Consider the following 27182-nt stretch of genomic DNA (forward strand, 5'->3'; position numbering starts at 1 on the left):
TTCACAGCATCATCTTTCAGGATTTGAAATAGCTCAACTGGAATTCCACCACCTCCATGAGCTTTGTTCGTAGTGACGCTTTCTAAGGCCCACTTGACTTCACATTCCAGGATGTCTGGCTCTAGGTGAGTGATCACACCATTGTGATTATCTGGGTCGTGAAGATCTTTTTTGTACAGTTCTTCTGTGTATTCTTGCCACATCTTCTTAACATCTTCTGCTTCTGTTAGGTCCATACCATTTCTGTCCTTTATCGAACCCATCTTTGCCTGAAATGTTCCCTTGATATCTCTAATTTTCTTGAAGAGATCGCTAGTCTTTCCCATCCTGTTGTTTTCCTCTATTTCTTTGCATTGATCGCTGAGGAAAGCTTTCTTATCTCTCCTGGCTATTCTTTGGAACTCTGCATTCAGATAGGAATATCTTTCCTTTTTTCCTTTGCTTTTTGCTTCTCTTCTTTTCACAGCTATTTGTAAGGCCTCCTCAGACAACCATTTTGCCTTTTTGCATTTCTTTTCCATGGGGATGGTCTTGATCCCTGTCTCCTGTACAATGTCACGAACCTCCGTCCATAGTTCATCAGGCTCTCTGTCTATCAGATCTAGTCCCTTAAATCTATTTCTCACTTCCACTGTATAGTCATAAGGGATTTGATTTAGATCATACCTGAATGATCTAGTGGTTTTCCCTGCTTTCTTCAGTTTAAGTCTGAATTTGGCAATAAGGAATTCATGATCTGAGCCACAGTGAGATCCTGGTCTTGTTTTTGCTGACTGTATAGAGCTTCTCCATCTTTGGCTGCAAAGAATATAATCAATCTGATTTTGGTGTTGACCATCTGGTGATGTCCATGTGTAGAGTCTTCTCTTGTGTTGTTGGAAGAGGGTGTTTGCTATGACCAGTGTATTCTCTTGGCAAAAGTCTATTAGCCTTTGCCCTGCTTCATTCTATACTCCAAGGCCAAATTTGCCTGTTACTCCAGGTGTTTCTTGACTTCCTACTTTTGCATTCCAGTCCCCTATAATGAAAAGGACATCTTTTTTGGGTGTTAGTTCTAAAAGGTCTTGTAGGTCTTCATAGAACCGTTCAACTTCAGTTTCTTCAGTGTTACTGGTTGGGGCATAGGCTTGGATTACCGTGATATTGAATGATTTGCCTTGAAAACGAACAGAGATCATTTTGTCGTTTTTGAGATTGCATTCAAATACTGCATTTCAGACTCTTTTGTTGACTATGATGGTTACTCCATTTCTTCTAAGGGATTTCTGCCCACAGTAGTAGATATAATGGTCATCTGAGTTAAATTCACCCACTCATCACTCCTACTCAATACAGTACTGGAAGTCCTAGTCAGAATAATCAGGTGAAAAAAAGAAATAAAGGCATCCAAACAGTAAAAGAAGGAATAAAATTATCTTTGTTTGCAGGTAGTATGATCTTATGTATAGAAAACCCTAAAGATGTCACCAAAAAACTGTTAGAACTAATCAATGAATTCAGCAAAGTTGTGGGATAAAAAAATCAACATAGAGAAAACAGCTGCATTTCTATATACTAACAACAAAGCACGTGAAAAAGAAACAAAACAATCCCATTCACAACAGCATCAAAAACAATCAAATACTTAGGAATAAATTTAACCAAGGAGATAAAAGATCTGCACACTAAAAATTCTGATGAGAGAAACTGAAGAAGACACAAATGGAAACATATCTCAAGCTCATGGATCAGAATAATTAATATTGCTAAAATGCCTTTACTACCCATAGGCATCCATAAATTCAATGCAATCCCTATAAAAGTTCTACTAACATTTTCCACAGAAATAGAAAAACAATCCAAAAATGTGTATGGAGCCACAAAAGACCCCCAAATAGCTGAAGCAATCTTGAGAAAGAAGAACAAAGCTGGGGGCATCACATTTCCTGATTTCAAACCATACTGCAAAGCTATAGTAATCCAAACAGTGTGATATTGGCATAAAAATTTGACACATAAACCAATGGAACAGGATTAACAGCCCATAAGTAAACCCTTGCATACATGATTAACTAATATTTGATAAGGAGGCCAAAAATACTAGATGAGGAAAGCAGTGTCTCTTCAATAAATGGTGTTGGAAAACTGGGGAAACTGGGTAATCATATGTAGAAGAATGAAGTTGGACTGCTATCTTATAGCACTCACAAAAATTAACTTGGAATGCATTAAAGGCAAACATGAGACCTGAAACTATAAAATTCCTAGGAAAAAAGCATAGGAGAAAAGCTCCTTGACATTCATCTTTGGCAGCAATTTCCTAGATATGACACCAAACCACAAGCAACAAAAGCAAAAATAAATAAGTGGGACTATATCAGTAAATAAGCGGGACTAAAAAGTTCTGCACAGCAAAGAGGCTCTCAACAAAATCAAATGGCAATCTATGGAATGTGAGAACAATTTGTAAATCGTATACCTGATAAGGGGTTAATAACCAAAATATAAAAATAACTCATACAACTCAATAAGCAAAAAACAAATAGACCATTTTAAAACTGGGCAAAGGACCTGAATAGACATTTCTCCAAAAAAGACATATAAATGGCCAACAGGTACATTAAAAAGTGCTTGACATAACAAATTGTAAGGGAAATAAATGCATATCAAAACCACAATGAGATATGACCTCACATCTGCTAGAATGACTATCTTTGAAAAGACAAGAGATAACAAGTATTGGTGAGGATGTGGAGGAGAGGGAATACTATGCACTGTTGGTGGGAATGTAAATTGGTGCAGCCACTGTGAAGAACAGTATGGAGGTTTCTCAAAAAATTAAAGAAGAACTATCATATGTTCCAGAAATCCCACTTCTTGGACATGTATCCATAGAGAATGGAAACAGAATCTCAAAGAGATATTGGCACACCCATATTCAATGAAGGATTATTCACAATAGCCAATGTATGGAAACAACTTAAGTGTCCATCCACAACAGATGAATCAATAAAGATGATGTGGAGATGTATATGTGTGTATATGTATAGACACATACAAGTAGGCATTTGTTGTTGCTTAGTTGCTAAGTCGTGTCTGACTCTTTTGTGATCCCATGGACTATAGCCTGCCAGCCTCCTCTGTCCATGCGATTTCCCAGGCAAGAATACTCGAGTGGGTTGACATGTCCTCCTCCAGGGGATCTTCTTGACCCAGGGATTGAATCCATATCTCCTGCACTGGCAGGCGGATTCTTTATCACTGAACCACCAAGGAAGTCTACAAATAGGCATACACGGAGGTGTTGTGGTTCTAGCTCCAAACCACTGCAATAAAGCAAATATCACAATAAAGTGAGTCACATGAATGTTTTTGTTTCCCACTGCATTCAAAACTTATGTTTACACTATACTGTAGTCTGTTAAGTGTGCAATAGCATTATGTATTTTAAAATGTAAACATACCTTAATTAAAATACTTTATTGCTAATAGCCAAAACATGGAAACAACCTAAATGTCCATTAATAGATGGATAAAGAAGATGTGGTACATATATCTACAACAGAATTCTACTTGGCCATAGAAAAGAATGAAATAATGCCATTTGCAGCACCATGGATGGGGGTAGAGATTATCACACTAAGTGAAGTAAATCAAAGACAAATATTATATGATATCACTTATATGTGGAATCTAAAGTATGACACAAATGAAACAGAAACAGATTCACAGACACAGAGAACAGACTTGTGGTTGCCAAGGGGCAGGTGGGTCAGAGAGAGAGATTGGGAGTTTGGGATTAGCAGATGCATACTATTATATATAGAATGAATAGGGAATTCCCTGGTGGTCCAGTGGTTAGGACTTGGCACTGTCACTGCCATGGCCCAGGTTCAATCTCTGGTCAGGGAACTAAGATCCTACAAGTCGTGTGGCATGGGCAAAAAAAAAAAAAAAGGATAAATCAACAAGGTCCTACAATATAGCACAAGTCTATATTCAATATCCTGTAATAAACCATAATGAAAAAATATGAAAAATAATACATATATATGTGTAACTAAATCACTTTGCTATACACCAGAAACTAATACATTGTAAATCAATTATACTTCAATTAAAAATAAATTTAAAAAGAAAGAAGTTATTGCTAAAAAATGGCAAAACAATTACAATAGTTAACATCAAAGGTCACTGATTATAGATAACAATACAATAATAATGAAAAAGTATGAAACATTGTGACAATTAGCAAAATATGACATAGATACAAAAAGTGAGCAAATGTTGTTGGAAAAATGGTACCGAAAGACCCGCTCAATGCAGGGTTGCCACAAACCCTCAATTTGTGAAAAACAGAAAATGTGCAAAGCACAATAAAGCAAAGTATAATAAAATAAGGTGTGCCTGCAAATAATGGACTATTATCCAGTGACAAGAAAGAAGGAATCCTACTATTTGTGACAAACAGGGTGAAACTTGAGAACATTATGCTAAGTGAAGTTAAGTCAGAGAAAGACAAATAGTGCATGATATCACTTATATGTGGAACCTAAAAAAGTTGAAGTCAGAGAAACTGAGAGTCGAGTGGTAGTTACCAGGGGCTGGAGGTGGTGGTGGGAAAAATGTTGAGATATTGGTCAAGGGGAATAAACTTTTAGTTATAAGATCAACAAGTTCTGGGATCTATTGCACAGAATAGGGATTATAACTAATGATGCTATATTATATACTCAAAAGTTGCTAAGAGAGTTGATATTAAATTTTCTCAACACAAAATAGAAATGGTGATTATGTGATGGGATGACGTATGAGCTAATGTTATACTGGCAATCATTCTGCAATATATTAACATATCAATATATTGTACATGTTTAACTTATACAATGTTATATGTCAATTACATGTCAGTAAATCCGGAGGAAAAAAGAAAACAAATACAGCACCCTCAGGATTTGCCTGAATTTTCAGGGCCCCTCAAGTCACATCCCACTCAGACCTCCCTCTTTGTCCCATCTTTGAAAGAGGTTCTTCCTCAAACATCCAAACTATCTGATTTTTCCAGACCCTTAAAAGAAATTAATTAGACATTAATCAACCCTGTCATCTGTTCACTCAAAAACTTCAGAATTTTTCCAGATGTAGTCTCTGACTTATCAACTGCTATAGAACAAAACAAAACAGCAAAAAAAAAAAAAACAGTTCTGTGGTCAAATATCTTTGAGAAATGCTGAGCAAAGCAAAGTTAAGCAAATTCATTCGTTTACAAGAGGAAGATAAGCATATGGCATTTCTGTAACTTATTTAACTATAGAGCCATTTCCTCATTCACTTTTTGGTGTGTATGAGTAGAATTTCACAGGATACCAACCCAGAGTGCACACACACACACACACACAAAATGATGAGAATATACTCAAATAGAAAATCTATTAATGATAATAGTTATAGCAGAAGTTCTTCTACAATAATGGGTTTTTAAGGGTGTTTTCTTTTCTCTATAATTTTTATTGCTTGCAAATAGTTTTTAAAAGGTAAAAAAAATTAGGAATAATAGCTAACATTAATCATCTCAACCTAGAAATTCTTTTTACAAAATTAAGGGGTGATTATTCATAAAACAGATCAATTAATTTTTTTTCAGTATTCAAAAGATGCCCACTGGAGAATTCCTTGGTTCTCCAGTAGTTGGAACTCCACGTTTTTACTGCCAAGGGCCGGAGTTCGACCTCTGGTCGGGGAACTACAAGATCCCACAAGCCGCACAGTGCAGCCAAAACAAACAAACAAAAAGCAAAGGATGCTCACTGATTTTTATAAAAAATGAATTTCCTCATATATTTAAACTATGCTTCAATACTTATAAATTGAAATACACATGTTTAGGGGAATAATTGCTGTATGGTAGACCCACAAGAAGGTTTCGTTTAATTGAGCTCTTTGAAGCTACATTTACTGGGTAAAATTTACCATCTGGTGGTATATCTATTATGGGACATAAGCAAACACCATTAACAGAGTTAATTATTTAATTGAGATTACTATCTCATGATTTCTTTTATCCCCTGTACCAAGTATTAAAATATAAGGATGGAGACCGTAAGCATTTTATCCACTGTTTTTAATTTTCTATTCTTCCATTATTTGTGATCCCCTGATGAGTTATGATCAACCTAGACAGCATATTGAAAAGCAGAGACATTACTTTATCAACAAAGGTCTGTCTAGTCAAGGCTATGGTTTTTCCAGTGGTCATGTATGGATGTGAGAATTGGACTATAAAGAAAGCTGAGCACCGAAGAATGGATGCTTTTGAACTGTGGTGTTGGAGGAGACTCTTGAGAGTCCCTTGGACAGCAAGGAGATCCAACCAGTCCATCCTAAAGGAAATCAGTCCTGGGTGTTCATTGGAAGGACTGATGTTGAAGCTGAAACTCCAATACTTCGGCCACCTTATGCGAAGGTGGAAAAGACCTTCGCTTTGGAAAATACTCATTGGAAAAGACCCTGATGCTGGGAAAGATTGAAGGCAGGAGGAGAAGGGGACGACAGAGAATGAGATGGTTGGATGGCATCACCAACTCGATGGACATGGGTTTGGGTGGACTCTGGCAGTTGATGATGGACAGGGAGGCCTGGCGTGCTGCAGTTCATGGGGTCGCAAAGAGTCTGACACGACTGAGCGACTGAACTGAACTGAACTGATGATATACAAACAGGAACACTTTTCCCCAACATTCTTCTGGCTCTACTTAAATTCAAGGTATCTTACAGAGGAACCTGGCAGGCTATAGTCCATGGGATCGCAAAGAGTCAGACACGACTGAGCAACTAACACTACTCTATGAGCTTGTCTTAGGCTTTTACGTCGCCAATCTGCATGTTCTCCTATCTGAATCTCTGTGCCACCGAGTCCTCCACACACACACGTGTGCTGTGCTGTGCCCAGTCATGTCGGACTCTTGGTGAGCACCTGGACCGTAGCCCACCAGGCTCCACTGTCCATGGGATTCTCCAGGCAAGAATACTGGGGTGGGTTGCTATGCCCGCCTCCAGGGGATCTTCCCCACCCAGGGACTGAATCCGTGGCTCTGGCATCTCCTGCCCTGCAGGCGGATTCTTTACTGCCGAGCCACTGGGGACATCCCTACACACAAGGGTATCTCATGCCAAAGCCACTGGTCTTTCCAAAGCTTCCACAATGTGGCTTCTCTCTCCTGCAAGTTTCCTATGCCAGAAGAAGATTCATTTAAGTACTCATTATATCATTCTACCTTCATTCACAGTGAGGCAGGAAAAATTTAAAGCCCATTGCTTGTTTTCCTGATATGTCAGAAATTGTTCATTATTTTATACAGTGAACCACCAAAATGTCTAACTCTGTTTTGATGATCAAAAATAAGACTCAATATTAGCATCAGAAACTCCCCATCACTCCTTCAGAGTACAGTAATTATGTGAAATTTTCATATATTTCCTCACGGTGAAATATAAGCTTTTTGCAAAAGGAAGGGTGCTTCAGAATGCACACACACACAAAACTACATATAAATCAATTAGCTTTTCTCAAAGAAACAACCAACAATAAATAAGGAATTAACTGCATTTCATATTATCATTCCATGTGGTTAAAATCTCATTCTGCTTTAACAATTAATTAATCTCCTCTAGAAAATGACTTGTGTTTGATTCCTGGAAGAAACAAATAAAAAAACATCATGAATTGGGCTACATCAGGTAATTTCACAAGTATAACTCACCCACTGTCTGAATAATGTCACAGTGAGAGGGAAGAATATTTATGGCGGCTCCTTCTTCGCATCATAAATTTCACAGGAACAAGGAAATTTGTCTCATACACAGTGAAGAATACTGATGAAATTTTCGAAGGTAGGCTCTGTCAATTCTAGTGACATTAGGGGATTTCAAATGTAATAAAAAATGAAAAGCACAAGTCCACAGTCATATTTTTCTCCCTCCCCATTAGAATCTAAAATTATACTGAAAGCATTAAGTAAAAGAAACTGGCATTCTAAAAGCAGCAATCCAAGTGACATCAGGCATGGGAAAGGTTTGGGGCAGCTCTGCTGTTCCTTCTCAGCCTGTTACTAAACGTGTGAGCCTTCTTCCTCTGTGTTAGGTACTTAGAAGTAGCTAAGACAATGGTCAAATTCACAGCTGTGAAAGAAGCCCTGAAAAACAGAAATCACCAGTAGTGACAAGTTCACCACTCAGAGAAACCACGAAGACTGCCTGACTAAGACCACCCTGCTGGTATTACACTCTAAGTCTTCCAACAGTATTGCTTCTGGGAAAATCTTTAAAAAAGAAAGATATCTTGCATATAGGGTTATCATTACCATCTTTCTAAATTCCATATATATGCGTTAGTTTACTGTATTGGTGTTTATCTTTCTGGCTTACTTCACTGGAAAGATGTTAACGATAACCCTATATGCAAGACAGAAAAAGAGACACAGATGTATAGAACAGACTTTTGGAGTCTATGGGAGAAGGCAAGGGTGGAATGATCTGAGAGAACAGCATTGAAACATGTATATTATCAAGTGTGAAACAGATCGCCAGTCCAGGCTGGATGCATGAGACAAGTGCTCAGGGCTGGTGCACTGGGATGACCCAGAGGGATGGGATGGGGAGGGAGGTGGGAGGGGGGTTCAGGATGGGGAACACATGTAAATCCATGGCTGATTCATGTCAATGTATGGCAACAACCACTACAATACTGTAAGGTAATTAGCCTCCAACTAACAAAAAATAAAGGAAAAAAAAAAAAGAATATGTAAAGGTAAAAAAAAAAAAAGAAAGATATCATTATTCTAGAGGGAAGGAAATGTTGTCAGCATTAACCTTAACCAAGTGATGACACACAGGTTGTATCCACAAGCGAGATAAAAATAAATGCAACAAAGGAAAGCTTATTTTCATCCTCTGTGCTCTCAGTGTGTGAGGGAACCGAGCAGCAGGCCCTGGTCTACCAGAACAACTTCACCTTTTGATCACGTGCAAGTCCACTCTGTCTAAGGGGATTTAGCTTGTGAAAAGAACCAGTGTGAGAAAACCAGGAAAGATTTGCCATGATAAAGTCTCCTGTGGGGAACTTTAAATAAGCAGCCATTTAAATGGGAGGCAAGGAAAGCAAATAGGTAAATAATTCACACGAGTTGAGTCTGACACATTTTCAGAAGGTAATAAAATGCAATATATATGCCTATATAAAGAAATAATTCAGCTTTGCATTGTTTTAGCTGGGTTGCTCAAGAAATCTATGATGATACTGCCTTGACCTTGTACAATTACCTAGAAAAGCAACTGTAATCACTAATAAAAGGGAAGTGCTCATAAATTCCTTTTGAATTATAATTCCCAAATAATCACACCATAAAAAATTTTTAGAATTCTAAATTCTTCCTCTTATCTCATTCTTCTCTCAGCAATAACTGTCTTCTATTCCTTCTTCAGGGTCTGATATTTTCTGATGTTTTCAGCATAGACTGTGTTTTTATTTTTGGCTTCCAAGTTTTTGAAGTGCTACTGAGAGCTTTCTGCCCAACTGACGTCTTCTCACAGATACCCACAAGTTAGCTTCTCTTCTCTTTTTCTTACAATCTGCTAGAAGGAAAAAAAATCTTCTCTGGCTGAGGAATGTAAGCCAGAAACAAGAGCACTCCCTGGTGGACATGTACGGTGATACCGCCTGAAAAGAAACATGGAGCACTTTTCCTCCAGTCTCAATCGAGAAGGGATGGTTAAGAGGAGGACCATATATGTTACTGACCAAATCGGAATTCTTTTGAGAGTAAGTGGAGGTTGTGGAGATAAGGACACCGAAAAACAGATATAAACCAGGGATGTTCTGGGCAAACATTCTATGGCCATTCTAGATATTAAAGTTAGAAATAGTGAATTTGTTCCTTGCATAGCTGAAGTGAAGCAAGAAACAGAATTTGCTAACTTGTGGAGGGGAGGGAAAACAGAGGCATAGTTGGTAAATAATATGATTATCCTCTCCTCATTGGGGAGGAAGTCCTCATTCTAGCTGCGCTCAAAGAATAAAACACATTACTGATTGAAAGGATATGGTGCCTGATCTCCCAGAGTTTTCGAAAGTCATCAGTTCAGTAACAATTTAAGATAGAAGAACTTAATTTCTGCATCAATGTGTTAATGATCCAAAAGGCACATTAAGGTACAATATATCTTCGATTTTACTCTGTATTTAACTCTGGAATGTAAAGAGATATTCATGTTTCCAGCCAGTTTATATTGTAGTCATGGTTATTAACAGGCTTTCTCTATTTTAAGAAGCTGGTTGTGGAATATATTTCAATTAACACTGCCAGTAGCAGAATGACATGAAGAGGTGGATTCAAGACCACAGATTCTTACAAAACAAATGAAATCATCAGGTTATATCTGTACAACTGGCAGGACTTAAAACTACCTCAGCTTGAATGAAAAATATTACATAATAAAACAAAGTAAATGGAAATAATCTTTCATGAGTGCCAAAAATTTAGATTTATGGGGTCATCTATACAAATCACAATTTCTAATGGATTGCCAAACATGTGTCTGAGGACTTTCATTTCCAGTTGTGTACATTTTATTATCATTTGAAGGGCTGGAAAATTGGAGTCTTAAAGTGTGAAAATGGGGACATAAACAAACATTCGTAAAATGGATAGTGTGCAGAGATTCAATAAGCAAACTGTATCTTTCACAAGAGGTTTTATTACAGTTTAATTATATAAGTTGTGAAATTTCATTCTTTCTTCAGCTCAAAGAAATATCCCGAGACTGTAAATGGTAAATACAGATATTTCAACTGCCAGGCGCACTGTTGAGGGGGAAGCATTCAATGGATACAGCAGCACTTTTCAAATCAAAGTACCATTTCTAGGATTACAATACCTATATTTTACAGAGGTGTGAAGACTCAGCTTATGTTACAGATGAAGTGACCTGGGTATAGAGAATTAGTCCAAACGAGGCCTGCAACCCTTTAGAACCTATTAAGCTGCCTGAAGCAGGACTCTGAATTTCCCACTGCCTTACATCATTAGTTGTAATGCAGCTGGATAGACTCACAGCTGTGTTCATACCAATTTCATCCTAATTACATTTCCATGAAATTACACTGCATGGATTTTATTGCAATCAGGAGATGCCCACTGACTCTTTAATGGAAACCTGGGAGAAAGACCCAAGTTTAGTGGATCTCAATTGGGGTTGGTTATGTTCCCCCCAACAAGGGACACTTTTGACAATATCTGAAGATATTTTCAGTTGATACAACCTGGGCCTGGGGGTAGGTGTAGGCAGGTGCCATTGGCATCTAGTGAGAAGAGACCAAGGATGCTGCCAAACACCCTACAATGCACAGAACAGTCTCCAACAATAATTATCTAGCTGCACATGTCAATAGTGTTATAGTTGAGCAGTCCTGCCCTAAACATTAGCAGTGTATTTTGAAGTGACTTCCTAGAATGGATCCCTCCATTTGATAAGTCACCCAATCCAATTTAGGTTGACGCTTATGGGCTGTAAAATCAGATACTTTTCAATTAGTTCCCCAACTACTGGAATGTAATGCATCTGGAGCTTGGTGCTCTTTATTCAAAGGGTTGCAGGACCTTTAGAATGTGTTTCTGGCACAGGAAGGAAAGGAGGAAATTCTGAGCTGCCCAGGTAAGAAGAAATGGCAAGTGTCTCATTCTCCATAGCCTAAGATGATCTCCAATGAGTCACACCCTTGTAGAATCCCATCCTCTGGAAAGTGACTGGGACCTGTGATTTGCTTGAACATGGAAAAGTAGATGGGACATTATTCTCATGATGATGCTACATTGTATAAAACTCTTAGAAGATTGGAGTAAGACATTATCCTGCTGGCCTTAAAGAATTAAGCTTCCATGTTGTGAACTGTCTATGAAGTGGGTCATATATCTAGGAGCTATAGGAGGTTTCTACGATGTGAGGATAGCCTCCAGTTGACAGCCAGTGAGCAACCAGGAACCTCAGTCCTACAATCTCAAGGAGATAACCTGCCAACAATCTGGGGGATCTTGGGAGAGGATCTTGCCCCAGTTGACCTTCAGATGACACTGCAGCTCTGACTGAGCCCAGAACTGCATGCAGGCTTGTGAGACCCTGAGCAGAGGGCCTAGTTAGGCTGTGTTTCAACGTGATCCACAGAAACAGTGACATAATATAATGTGTGTTGTTTTAAGCATCTTGAGTTGTGGTAATGTGTTACTCAGTGCCAGGATGAACTCACAATGGAAGAGCACCGTCTGTGGCGCTGAAGAGAAAGTATGCACTGTGTGACTTCCTAACACACACAGAGAGAGTCTGAGGTGATGCTGGGATTAGTATCATTCTGAAATGGCATCTAAAGGCCAATTGGCAGCAGTGAATCAAAGGGGGCCACATATTGAAAAGTCCATACTGTTTCACCAAACCAGTTATGGAAAGCCTCCAGATTTCAACTTCACTTATTTTCTCTCCAAAGTGACCAGATCACCCAACCCTAAGTGGGAAGAAACATGAGATTCTTTTCTGTGAGAAACAACCACGTGTTGGGCTGCCATAGGAACCCTTGATAGAGTTTTACTAGGTAGGGAGGGCGATTTCGAGGAGAAGAAATTCTCCATTTCCAGCTGCAAAAATCCCACAGCCCACCTCCTGACCTTAGAGGGACTGAACATAGATTAATAAGCAGTGGTGCCCAGTCCTTCATCTAGGGTTTCAGGAGGAAGATTCAAATAGATTGAATCAAAGAACCTCTGTCAGTAACGCTCACTAGGGATAAAGGGGGATGGATGCAAACAGAACTGTCCCAATTCAAAGTATGTTCACATGCATGGGCACACACACACACACAGCAAATGTGGGATCTAAACAGAAGTGCTTGTAATGGAAAGAATAAATTTTGGATGGAGAAAGCAAGTGACATGAATAACCAGAGGAAGATTTATTCAAGTAAACATAAGAATATTTTAAGTGACTGATGGAAATGAAAGAAAACAGATTCTATAAAATAATAAGAAAAAATGAATTAATAAAAAAACAGAATGAGAAGAAAAGGGTGCTGGCAGAGCTGAGGAAATAAATTAAGAAGAAAAACAATACACTGTGTAACTAAAAGAGCGCTAGAGACAGGGGCAGCAATGGTAATGTTTATTGAGATAACATACATGAGGTGATAGGAACTTATCTAAGGCTGGAGGCAGTGTGGATGGAAAAGAATGAGCACAGATTTAGGGGAGAGAGAAGGGATGCAGAAAAAAAGGTCTATTTAGTAAGCAGGAAGTGAATGAATACAGAACTACTTTGAGGAATTTGAGCAAGGGATTTCTAGATCCAAGGGCAGTCAGAGTCAAGTGCTAAGTGCTAAGGAAAGGTCATCAATGAGTAGACCAAGAGGGGGGAAATTTTCTCTCTACAAAGGAAGAAAAATCACAGGACTTTCCATTGTGGTGCCTTGCGGGTCCTTGATCTTGATGGGCTGCCAAGGGGAAATCTGAACTTCCCAGATCAAAATGAGAACAGCAGGGGTGTATTTGATCATCTGTAGTTTTCAACTTGGAGTCTTAAGCTGCTAAGAGTAGTCTTTGCCAACAACCCTTCCTTTTGACAAAGGGACTTTTGATTTGAGAGTAATTTTTAGAGTCTTTTAGATGAGATTTCTGCCTTGAGATAGTAAGCTGTCTTAGGAATCCTGGCAACAGGTCAGGAGGCTTCTCTCTGTCTCTGTCTCTCTGTCTCTGTCTCTCTGTCTCTCTCTCTCTCAAGAATTTAAGCTGCAGTTGCTGCTTTTCCCCAGTATCATCCCATCTAAGGACTATTAACTTGCCAATGGAAAATGGTGCTACTCTCCACAGGGAAATGGAGCCAGTGAAGAGGAACCAAAATGCTTTATTCATGTGTTAGATATACTTTAGCCAACCTCCTACAGAACTGAGTAATGTTCTTAATTCTCAACCCTAAGTGTCTATTCCTAATACAGTACAGAAAAGAAAGCGATGAAAAACATTCCTTACAGTGATGTTTTTAAAAAAAGACAAATCACAGTTCCAAAAAGAATTCATAGAATAATTTTCTGAAATATTTATTATGAAGTAGAGGCCAGAGTTTGGGGTTAAAGTACTACTAACAACACTGTAGGGAAAGAAGAGGATTAGCCAAGTAGGATATGTCTTATTTTGCGATTTCAGATTCAATCTCCAGTGCTCTTTGCAATCAAGACCCATGGGAAGCTCAGTTCAGTACAGGCAAATTAATTCAGCAACCACTGTGGTCATTGGCTATTTTGCTGCTAATTTGCTATTTGAAACAAAGTCTGAAAAGTGACTTGCTGATCGGCAATTATCATTTAGTTCTGGCTAAGAAAGCTCACTTCCCCACAATGCTGGTTGGTTGGCAGCAGGGAGACCCAGGACACCTGTGGCATCACTGGTGCTATAGCATTTTAGAGCAATTAGATACAGATCTGCAACTCTGACCACCACTAGCTGTGTTTTCTTCAACAAGTCTCTTAAACTGACTATGCCTCCTTTTCCTCGCCTTTTGAAAACAAAGAGAGTAAAATGAGTGAAGGATAAAGTTAAGATGTATCACTGGGCCTGCTTTAAAACATGAAAGGATTAAATGGCAGACTTTAAGTGCAGCACTGGGCAGGTTATTAGTACTTTACCATATTAGTCAAAACTGTTATTTCCTTATAGATGTAATTGCTTATGTTGATAACGTGACTGAATTTTACAAAAGAAGACCATCAGGGCTTTCAAAAAATCTTCCTAACCTGACTATTTTGGCCAATGGTAGGATCTATGAGGAAAGAATCACTTGTCACATGGGTGTGTGTCGTGGGGTAGGGAGTTCTTTAGAAGAGAGGAGCAAGAGAAATTTCAGGAGTAAAGCCCCACAGCAGGCTCCGATCCAGCACCTGTGCCACTGGACTGTCGTTATGCATTTCTTTATCTATCTCCTCTTCTAGACTATGAGTTCATGAAGGGAGAGGACTCTGTCTTTCTCTCCTAGCTTTCTTAATAACAGCAAGTTAGATGGACCGAATGGGAAGGAAGCATAATTTTGGTGAAGAAGTGACAAGTCTCCATTTCAAAACCATATCTGATGACATCACTTGTGTTGAACATTTCTCTTATGAAATCCCTGGGTCGCTATTATAGGTCCTATCTTTCCAGGCACAGCTATTCTTTATTTTATTCTCAGCACTTTTGGTACTATATTTTTCTGTGTAGCTGTAAGGTCTTGCCCATCCTCCCTTGGAAGTCCTCATTTACAATCACCAATAGCATCCACTGTATCACCACCAGCACCAGGCCACTGATACAGACATTAAACCTAGAGAAGGCCAAAGGTTTCCAGTTCCACTTCCCTGCCATGTGACTGCCACTGCAAGGAGTGGTTTCCTTCTTTCCTGGGTCCTCATGTAGTTTTTACCATGAACATTTGTATCTTGTTCTGACCTTTCAGTTCAGGCTGCTGAGCTGACTGTTTCTCTCCTTCGTTCTATGACTCAGGCTGGACAGTCCTGCTGCTCTCATTCCTCGAGGTTGCTTGGTGGTATCCAGAACTTCCTTGACCCAAGAGGAGAGAATCTGTTTAGATCTGTTCTTGTTTTTTCCCCAGACTTCCATTTTTTCTTCTCTCCACTCTGTGGTCCTTAAGTGTGTTATTCTTCTTTCCTTGTGGGCAGGAAGAAAGATACTCCTAGAGTTCTCAGAAAGGTGTCTTTGGTTTCTTCACATATCTCATCATCACCATTCCTGCTCTCTTTTTAGAAACCTCCAGGTAACAGCCCCTGAGTATTCCCACGGCAGCCTGGGCCCTCCCAAAGTTGTGTATCATTGACAGTTCAGTTGCTCCAATGTTCCTCCTCTCCAGAATTCCCTGTATTTTGACCTCCAGACACCTCTCACATGCTCAGTGAGCACAGGCAGATAAAAATAATAATTTGGGGGACTTCCTTGGTAGTCTAGCAGTTAAAACTCTGCACTTCCATTGCAGGGAGCATGGGTTCCATTCCTGGTTGGGATCCCGCATGCCCTGCAGCATGGCCAATAATATCAATAATTTCCAACCCAAAAGATAAAAGAGCAAAGTGAAGCATCGGCTGGTTCACCTTGTGCCCAGGCAAAGCCATGGACTGCCTCCAGGTTGTAACTATCCCTGATCACTGGGCTCAAAGAGGGATTCGGATCACAGCCTGCATAGGCATCAGATCAACTCACTTAGTTTCTGACACAATGTGGCCAACTAAATTGCCTCTGTCTTCTGCAAGCTTATTAACTCTTCAGCTTCTTTATCACTGGTTACAACTTTCTTCCTGCACAGGCTGCTAGCTCCTTCCCCCCTTTACAAATACTGCACTTCTCTTTCAGAAAACCATAATTTAAAGCATTTGGGGAAGAATAACTCTGAACATTGTTGCAAGAATTATAGGATAAAAGAGATTATCTTAATTATGTTACTCGACATGGTGCAAGACCCATGCAGAGCAAATACAGTTTCAATCTCTCATCACTGGAGAAAAGCTAGCAAAACATGTAATACACTTTTGGAACATTTACAAATTCTTATTATCTCAAATCTCATTAATAGAATACAAGAACCATATGTTGAATCAATAATATGCTGTGTGGAAGGAATAATCTCATTTATCTTGCGATGGGAAGGCAGGTCTACAGCAGTCCAACTTGCCTGATTTCAGGGAGTTAAGAAAACTCTCTTTTTGTACTGACTGAGGCTTGAAATTTTACATTATTCAATTATCCCTTTAGCTTAAGACATTGATCTCTTTGGAAAAATCTCTAAACAGGTATCAGGGATTTGTATCTAAGTGGGAGCCTGGTGGCTCAGGGGTAAAGAATCTGCCTGCAATGCAGGAGACGCAGGAGATGCAGGTACAATCCTCAGATCTCATGGAGGAGGAAATGACAACCCACTCCAGTATTCTGGCCTGGAAAATCCCATGGACAGAGGAGCCTGGTGGGCTCCATGGAGTTGCACAGAGTCAGACACGACTGAGCAACTAACACTTCTTCTGGGAACCTGGGAGCAGGATTTAATAGGACACATAAGAGAAGCGGCACAGAAGACTGAGAGGAAGGGGCCATTCTGGGAGATGGGGACTGGAGGGAAGATACAAGTGGAAAATCAGGAGGCTGGGCTCAGCTCAGACAAGCGTGAGCAAGAGTCAGCAAATCATGACTTCGGTCAAATTAGGCCCAAAGCTTGTTTTTGTATGGCCCACTGCTCAAAATACTTTTATGAATATTCATAAGGAAGAAAGAAAATCAAAAGAAATAATAAAAGTGAAATTCATGTCAGCATCTGTAAATACAGTTTCCTTGGTACACAGTCATGCCTGCTGGTTCACATACTGTGATTGTGTCCATGCTACTACAACAGAGCTCAATAGTTGTGACAGAGGCCATCTGACCTGTAAAGCTGACAATATTTACTATCCGGCACTTTACAGGAAATAATTTGCAGACCCTGCCCCTGGAGAAACTCTTCTGGATGTACGCAAGGAAGATGTGCAAGAGTGTTCACTGAAGTGTTGTTTATAATGGAAAGAAATGGGGAGCAATGTGAATACCCATTAAAATGTAACCACATGCACTATTTACAATAGCCAAGACATGGGAGCAGCCTAGATGTCCATCAACAGATGAATGGATAAAGAACATATCTATATGGGACATACACACAATGGAATATTAGCCACAGAAAGGAAAGAATTTGAGTCAGTTGAACTGAGGTGGACAAATCGAGAGCCTGTTATACAGAGTGAAGAAAGAAAGAGAAAAACAAATATCATATACTAATGCATATATATAAAATCTAGAAAAATGGTACTGATGAACCTATTTGCAGGGCAAGAATAGAGACACAGAAGTAGAGAACGGACTTGTGGACACAGCAGGGGAAGGAGAGGGTGGAAGGAGAGGGTAAGGAGTAGCACTGAAATATACGCCTTCCCATGTGTAAACAGACAGCTAGTGGGAAGCTGCTAGAACAGGGAGCTCAGCTCAGTGCTGCGTGAGGACCTCGAGGGGTGGGATGGGGGTGGGGTGGAGGGAGGCGTTCGAGGAGGGGATACATTTACACTTAGGGCCAATTCACACTGCTGTATGGCAGACACCAACACAATTGTAAAGCAATTATCCTCCAACTTAAATACAAATTAAAACTTAAAAAAACGTTTACTAAAGAATTCAAAGCAGGACCTCAAAGAGAAAAAAAAAAGTGAATGCATAACTCAATGTTAGTATATTTACACAATGAACTCTTTTTTAAAATAACAGACCTACATGTACAACTTAAATATAAATCTCAAACACTTGATGTTGCATGGGGGAAAAAGGCTGCAAAAGGATACAGTATAAAACCATTTACATACATTCTGAAAAATACCCTACATGATACAGTATATGGTGTATAGATATATACATAAAGAGAGATAGAGAATAAAACATAAAAGATGAGAAGGAGAAATACACACCCTCAGGATGCCAATTATTTCTGCAGAGTAAGAGAAGGGAGTGGGACAGAGGCCTTCATCTGTGACTATAATATTCTACTGCCTTCAAAACAAGTATTGGTAGGAAATAAAGAAACTCAATGCATTTGCTATATGTATATGTGTGTTGATTGCAATGCAGTCTATATCTTTGAAATGTAGGAAGTATTTTCACAATTTAAAATAATATTTCAAAGTTACAAGACTATTCCAATAGCTGTTATTTCTAATTGTTCACATTTTCAGCTGATCACAACCTTTTCTATAAATGCCCTTTGAATTACACAACACTTGGGAAAGGAAGTCATGCAGGTTTGGTCAGTATTAGCCCTGTGTTGTTGGATGCTAGGAGAAGCACACCAGCGGGCATGATTAATTACATAGTCCGTAAACCTTGTTCTTTGAGTATCCTCCTAATTATGGTGACACTCTAGGGTATGGGTGACAAAATAATTGCTGTAACTCCAGACAAATGTTTTATGAATATTGGAACAGAGATGGTAATGGAAAAGAATTCAGAGCAATATATTTCATGAGGAGTGAGCCATCTCCCAATTACCCCTCTGTTAATAAAGTGTGCATTTCTCAAACACATTGAGTGAAGAAACAGCTTTGTTTCCAACCACAGTATCAGGAAAAGAAACAGAAATGTGCTGTTCCTGTCTATAAGTCAAGAGGGACATTGCTATGAAGCATGGTCAAATTTTAATAAGAATGATGTCAGATGTGGTGGGGAACTTGCAGCATCTGTCTTAACATTGGAGAGTTTGAGGTTTGCTGGGTCCAGAAAGCATTCACAGAAACTCCAGCGCTTGTATTATCCCTCACTGCTGGGTCAAATGCCTGCCTGACAGGTCCTCTCTTTGGCTGGTAAGGGTGGACGTGGAGTACTAACAAAGTTTTCACCAGTTTGTAAGGAAAATTTTATGGAGAAAGGGAAAGTGGGGAACATGGGTGTTTTGTCAGGCTCTCTCAAACTCATGATTGAATCTGTTTGCCTTCACTAACGAGGAGGCGAGGAGGAACAGAGATTATGCAGTATTAGGGCAAGAGACTTGGGGCCATGTGACCTGCATTTCGTTATCAGCATTGCCACTTGTTGTCTGTGCAACCCTGGGTAAGCATCTTGTCCTCTCCAAGTCCAAATGAATGAAATCGCAAGCTAATAAGGCTAAGTATTTTTCTCACAGGATTGTGGAACGTTTTAAAGGAAAATTTCTGCCGAATGCTTCATAAAGGGTTAGGTTTTATAAAGATATTAGCTGTTCTACCAGATGCTTTGATTTGTGTCACGTGCACCTCAGTGAAGCCACTTCCACTGATCTGTGTGGTATATGCCATGTTTTGTAGGATTTACAAAAGTAAGGGAGGTGGGAAGGGAGGGAAGAAGAGAGAGAGGGCTGGAGAGGGCAGGAAAAAGGAGGTGGAGGAAGGAAGAGAAAGGGGGAGGAAGGGAAGTAGGAAGAAGGTTGAGAGGCATGTTAGGAAGGAAGCAGGGAAGGAGGAGGAAGGGAAGAGAAGGCAGAGGTGAAGGGAGACAGGAGAAGGGAAAAGTGAAGCCTGCCTAAGGCCCCCAAAGGAAAAATCTTGACCAGATCTCATCAATACCGATGGACCCATTCTATCAGCTCTGTTTATGGGCTCTGGGCAGGTAACTCAACCATCTTACTATTGTCACCTGCAATATGTAGATAATTGAACCAGTCTCTCAAAAATACTGCCAAGTAATTTTCTAAGACAAGAAATTGACTCTCCAAAATAAATCCAGAGTACACACTCCCCTGAATGGTCTTCATACAGCCTACTGCTGTGAAGAAACAGAGTGGTTTGCAACGCAAATGTCCAAGAAGTTCTAATGCTCACACTTTAAATGATTTAGTTCAATTGTATCTCATCTTTGAAAAGGTTGTTTCATTACATTGACAATATCAGTTCCACAATATATGTTTTTTGGCCTAAAGGACCACCTTTTACGTGAGCTAATGGTGCTGATGCACTGTCATTGGACCTGTTTTTTTTCCCCCCAGTAGTGAGAAGGCTACTGCAATGAATCAGCTCCGTGTACTCATGCTCCCTCAAACTTTATTTATATGGCTCGTTTTAGTGGTACAATTCACAGCTACAGAACAATCACTTATCTGTTTAAAGCCAGCAGAACTATACTGAGTTGGAGCCTTGAACCATGGCCTCAACTTAACATTCTAACAAAAGGAGTTAAACAAATCAGACATGATATTAACAACTACTGCTCAAATAGATAGTTGTCCGTATATATGGATTTTCTGTGAAATGCCCAGGTTTTACAAAAAGATTGTCCTGTTGTCCCCTCAACCATAAAAATTTCCAGAAATTCCTAATTTTCCCTTTTTTTTTTGCATCAAAACCACATATTTTGAAATGCCCCCAACACTAAAATGTAGCATAAAAAATTCTTTGTTAAATATATATCCTCATCACCAACAAGGACCTACTGTATACCACAGGGACCCATACTCAATATCCTGTAATAACCTATAATGAAAAAGACTCTTCAAAAGAATATGCATATATACATATAAATGTATAATTGAACCACTTTGTTATACACCTGAAACTACCACAACATTGTAAATCAACTATATTTCAATTAATATATATATGTCCCTATCAATTGTTCAGAAAATATTTGACCTGTCCATTTACCACTTTTAAGACCACGCTTTTCACAGGATCCTTGGGCTTCATCCCTCCCTTTTTTCTTTCTTTTTTACTTTTTAAATTACGAAAATATGATCACACATTTACAAGAGACTTGGAAAATACAAAACAAAGTTACATATAGTTCCACTATATATTACAATTATTTTTTAAGTAGAAAAATTAAGATTTTTAGTTGGTTTTAATAGCAAATTCTCAAAAGTTATTGAATGAATAGACAGATAAATAGAAGGCTATAGTATACCTGAAAAGCACTCCAAACCAATTCAACATAATCAAGATTTATACAATCTTCACACAACATCAGGATACAAATTCTATTCAAGTTCTCATGGACTGTAAACCAGGAGACACTGGAACATATCCAGGGACATAAAGCAAGGTGCAAAAATTTCATGGTCTAAAGGTACTGAAATCATACAGAGTCTGTTCTCTTATCACTGTGGATTTATGTTAGAAATCAATACCAAAAGATATTTGAAAATAACCCACACATTTTCAAGTGCAATGTGACATTTACCAAGAGAGATCTTTAACTTGGCCATAGAAAACCTCAATAAAGTTAAAAGACTGGAAAACAAAGGGTGACTGCAGAGAAGAAAGCACTTAAATGAGAAATTAATAACAAAATGAGAAATTAAATCAAAGATACTTTAAAAAAACTCCACATAATTGGAAATTAAATGTCCACTTTTAAATGATTGGTATATCTAAGAAGCCATAACAATAAAAATTAGAAAATATTTGTAACACAATAAAAATGAAAAGAGAAGTTATCAGAATTTGTTGCATGCTGCTGAAGCTGCTCAATGCAACTACAATTGGAATCTTGAATAAGGTATGAAAACAAATAATGGACACTAGTTTAAAATTGTGTGAAATTTGAACTAAATCTGTACTTTAGTTAATAATACTGTATCACCAAAAATAAACTCAAAATGGATTAAAGATCTAAATGTAAGACCAGAAACTATAAAACTCCTAGAGGAGAACATAGGCAAAACACTCTCTGACATAAATCACAGCAGGATCCTCTATGACCCACCTCCCAGAATATTGGAAATAAAAGCAAAACTAAACAAATGGGACCTAATGAAACTTAAAAGCTTTTGCACAACAAAGGAAACTAAGTAAGGTGAAAAGACAGCCCTCAGATTGGGAGAAAATAATAGCAAACGAAGCAACAGACAAAGGATTAATCTCAAAAATATACAAGCAACTCCTGCAGCTCAATTCCAGAAAAATAAATGACCCAATCAAAAAATGGGCCAAAGAACTAAACAGACATGTCTCCAAAGAAGACATACAGATGGCTAACAAACACATGAAAAGATGCTCAACATCACTCATTATCAGAGAAATGCAAATCAAAACCACAATGAGGTACCATCACACGCCAGTCAGGATGGCTGCTATCCAAAAGTCTATAAGCAATAAATGCTGGAGAGGGTGTGGAGAAAAGGGAACCCTCTTACACTGTTGGTGGGAATGCAAACTAGTACAGCCGCTATGGAGAACAGTGTGGAGATTTCTTAAAAAACTGGAATTAGAACTGCCATATGACCCAGCAATCCCACTTCGGGGCATACACACTGAGGAAACCAGATCTGAAAGAGACACGTGCACCCCAATGTTCATCGTAGCACTGTTTATAATAGCCAGGACATGGAAGCAACCTAGATGCCCATCAGCAGACGAATGGATAAGGAAGCTGTGGTACATATGCACAATGCAATATTACTCAGCCATTAAAAAGAATTCATTTGAATCAGTTCTAATGAGATGGATGAAACTGGAGCCCATCATACAGAGTGAAGTAAGCCAGAAAGATAAAGACCAATACAGTATACTAACACATATATATGGAATTTAGAAAGATGGTAACAATAACCCTACATGCAAAACGAAAAAGAGACACAGATGTATAGAACAGACTTTTGGACTCTGTGGGAGAAGGCGAGGGTGGGATGTTTCGAGAGAACAGCATCAAAACATGTATATTATCTAGGGTGAAACAGATCACCAGCCCAGGTTGGATGCATGAGACAAGTGCTCGGGCCTGGTGCACTGGGAAGACCCAGAGGGATCAGGTGGAGAGGGAGGTGGGAGGGGGGATAGGGATGGGGAATACGTGTAAATCTATGGCTGATTCATGTCAATGTATGACAAAAACCACTACAATATTGTAAAGTAATTAGCCTCCAACTAATAAAAATTAATGGAAAAAAAATAATACTGTCACATGTTAATTTCCTGGTTTTATTTTTTAAATACAGTATTTTGTATTCTCAGAATTGGATTAGACGTGTCAAGCCTCATTCAAAACATTTTTAAAAATCACTAAGAAAATAAGCTTTCTAGACTTTGGGCAGTAATACTAGCCCCATCCCGCTTTTTGATCACTGAAGCACATCACTTTAGTAATTGTCACCCATCTCTCGTGTCTTCAATCCCCCCTCTCTATATTATCATTGCCATCCACATTCAAACATCCTGTAATATTTCCAGTATCAAAAATAAAGCTTTCCTAGGAATTCTGTGGCAGTTCAGTGACCACCCAGAGGCCAATTCCCATAATCAACACTCCCCTCCCATCTTTGCCATTTTATCCACAGATTTGACATGGGGATCCCTCTCTGTTCTAAACACTTTCCTCACATACTTCGGAGACTCCATGCTTGGTTTTTCTCTCCCTTGTGGCCAATCTCTTAATCTCTCGATCTCTTATTAATTTCCTCTACCTCCAAACATCAGGATGCTCTGCGCCCAGGGACCTCCTTATTCTGCACGCTTACTCCTTAGGTAAACTCATGAAATCTTCTGGATTGAAACCGCATCTATCCACTGACCTTACCAAAATTTGCGTCTTCAGACTGGACCTCTTCTCAGAAATCCAGATTCACATCCCATATCTCAAACTCAATCCATGAGAAAATCCTACTTGTACTTTCTTAGACATATATCCATAACACAGCAACTTCTCATCAGCTTGGCCATGGCAACTGGGTTCTAAACTACCATTATTGCTAGGCTGTATTCTTATTCTGCTTCTACCTTTGCCACCTACAGCCCAATTTCCATTTGGCAGCCAGAATGCTACTTCTAGACTGTCAGTTCACGATGCCTCCTGAAGTTTTCCATCACACTCAGGGTGAAAGTCCATAGCCATGGCCCTCAGGACCGACCCAATGTGCCTCTCTGATCTCACTGCCAGCAGTCCTCTAATTGTTCACTGGGCTCTATCCACAGGCATCTCTCTGTATCTCATTGAACATGCCAAACATCCTCCTTGCTCAGGGATCTCACTCCTAGCTGAGATAGTGACAGTGCTCACTTTCTCATTTTCTTCAGGTTTTACTCAAATGTCACCCAGCTGGTGTGGCATTTTTGCTTCCCTATATAAACAGCACCAACCCTACACTCTCCATCTCACATGTCATTTATCTTTCCTTGAAGTACTGGTCACTGCTGGAAACACCGTATATTCACTTGTTTTGTTTCTTTCTTTGTGGTCTATATATCTCCTCTTAACATAAACATGTCAGGGGCAGGGACTTTTTTTTATAGAGTGACTGAGATTGAGTCCACCACACAATAGATACTTAATAATTATCATTAGACTTGTAGAGTACAACATTTTAATGGCATTCCATCAATTAATCAACTAATCAATGAGTTTGGCAATTATTGATTGTGAACTTACTGCATGTAAAGAATTTTGCTAAAAGTCAAGAACTCATAGTTAAAGTTAGAAAAATAAGCAGTCTAGTTCCATAACTAAAATCCATTATGGCATAATGTGTTCATTAGACTTTGACAGTAAGGACTGGGGGGAAGTTGAGGATCAGAAGGTCTGGACACAGATCAGTCATCAGTAGGACATGCTGTGTTCTCCAAGTGATGGCTTCCTTCCTCCCTTTATACTTTTCTGAAGAATAAATATTTCTAAAAAATCTGAGCTTGTTATTATAATCAGAAAAAATCAATGAATCTCTTTTTCTCTTGCTTTTTTTCTCTCTCTCTCGCTCTCTGTCCTGCCTCTGTCATCACATTTCCTTCTCTGACGGATCCTCATGCATTCTTGTAAAACCCTTGTGGATATACTGGGTCTATCCAGATAATTCAAGATAATCTCCCATCTCAAAATTCTTAACTTAATCACACTGCAGAGTCCTTATGGCATCTGAAATAACATTCAGGATTATGACACAGACATCTTTTGGGGAGGGACCTTATATTGCCTAAAATAGTCATTCACTATGAAAATAATAGGAAAAGATGTAGTATTTTGACTCATCAGATCAGTAACTTATGCGTGCCAAAACTACAGCAGAACTTAAGAATATTAGAAATTATTAAAATAAAACATGCTTCACTTGGTGCTTGGCTTTGAGTGGCCAATACCAGAAAGGATGAACACTGGCAGCCCTGACTGGTCATGAGCATTTCTGGGACCTGGTCAATGTCTGCAAATGAGTGGAGGAAAGGAGACAAGGATGTGAGCTGATCTTCTCATCTTATGTGAAGAAAGTTCACTGTGCAAGAAACTCATTATGGAGCTAAGTGCTTCTTCAAAATCTTGGGGCTGCTGTTGTAATTGTGTTTTATACTGTTTTTCTCTGTAAGATTCCTGGAGTTATAAACTGTAGGAACTAGAGTTTGACTTTTACAATAGTGTTTCCCCTCAAATAATGCTTCCTTTATGCTGCTTCTGTAAAAAAATATCCAGAATTTTGAAAATTATAACAAAGCATTATTTTAGGATCTTAGGTCATCTATAACATATGAATCCAACATCTTTATTGCTCTTCAAGCATTTCAAATATTAAAAAAAACCTAAGTGTTCCAAAATTAATTTTTCTTTCCTTGTGAACAGCCCAAAGTAGTTACATTTGTTAAAGGTCAAACAGAACTCAAGTTGTTTAAAGGGCAAAAAGCAGAAAAGAAACACTGAATATCTCATCAAATATATTTGCTTAATTGATCCTTTCAATTGTTTCTGTGCACATCGTGCTCACAAAAAAGAAACATTCCTAGGAAGTTAAATTTCAAGGGTTCGTCTCCAATCATGGACAATTATAGAAAAGACAGTCTTAGAATTTGATTTGTTTCCTAGGTAACACCTCTTCAAATCTGGTGTCTGTGTCTCATCATTTTGCTCCTACACACGGATAAAGATCCTGAAACTATATAGTGTAAATTTCAGGGACAGAAGATGACTTGAGCAGGCATCCTAAAAGAAGGATCTGGGGTGGATATTATTCTTTGGAAGGAAATATAATTTCTTTAAGTTAATATAAATAGCAGGAAAAAGAAACAAATTTGGAAATTTGCTGAAACTTGATTCTCTGCAGGATATTGTTATTCTAGCAGGTTAATCTTGGACCCAAACCAAATGATTTAAGTTTCTGAAATACATGAAATATCTCCTAGTTTAACCCAATGGCTGTGGCATAATATAGCTCCCAGGGGAGGAATACAGTTAGATTTAGTTAGATTTATATGTTTAAACAACTGTGGCTGATTTACAAACCTTAACAATGAGTTTGAGACTAGAAATATAGCATAATGAGATTCATATAGACTGAAAAAAATGAATAATCTCTCACACAGTCTCAGGGTACAAATTTGGATTATTAAACACAAATAGTAAAATTACTTTGATACAAAGAGCCATCCCTCAAGGTATAAGAACAGAGGGCAAACCATAAATTGTGTCTATGTCCCCATCTTCTGCTGTAATATAGTATTCAGGAAATATTTTGTTTAAAATAATCATCAAAAGTAGCCTCAAAGCCACAAAGCCAAAAACAGAAACAAGAGCAGCCACAGTAGACTGCTGCAGCTATACGTATACAAAGCTAGAAGAGATACTCACGTTCAATATGCCGCCACAAGGGTAGGTATGGAAGTGGAGAGGGAGGAAGGAGGAATA

At 38.8% G+C, this 27182-nt stretch overlaps 1 non-coding gene across 1 annotated transcript; it reads left to right on the forward strand.

Annotated features, from left to right (window-relative positions):
• The first annotated feature begins 3819 nt into the window (after positions 1–3819).
• Positions 3820–3891, forward strand: TRNAD-GUC. Its single transcript has one exon. It is a non-coding gene; the product is annotated as a tRNA-Asp (tRNA).
• The last annotated feature ends 23291 nt before the right edge of the window (positions 3892–27182 follow it).

The sequence above is a fragment of the Cervus elaphus genome, chromosome X, assembly GCF_910594005.1.
Source record: "Cervus elaphus chromosome X, mCerEla1.1, whole genome shotgun sequence".
Taxonomy (NCBI): Eukaryota; Metazoa; Chordata; class Mammalia; order Artiodactyla; family Cervidae; genus Cervus; species Cervus elaphus.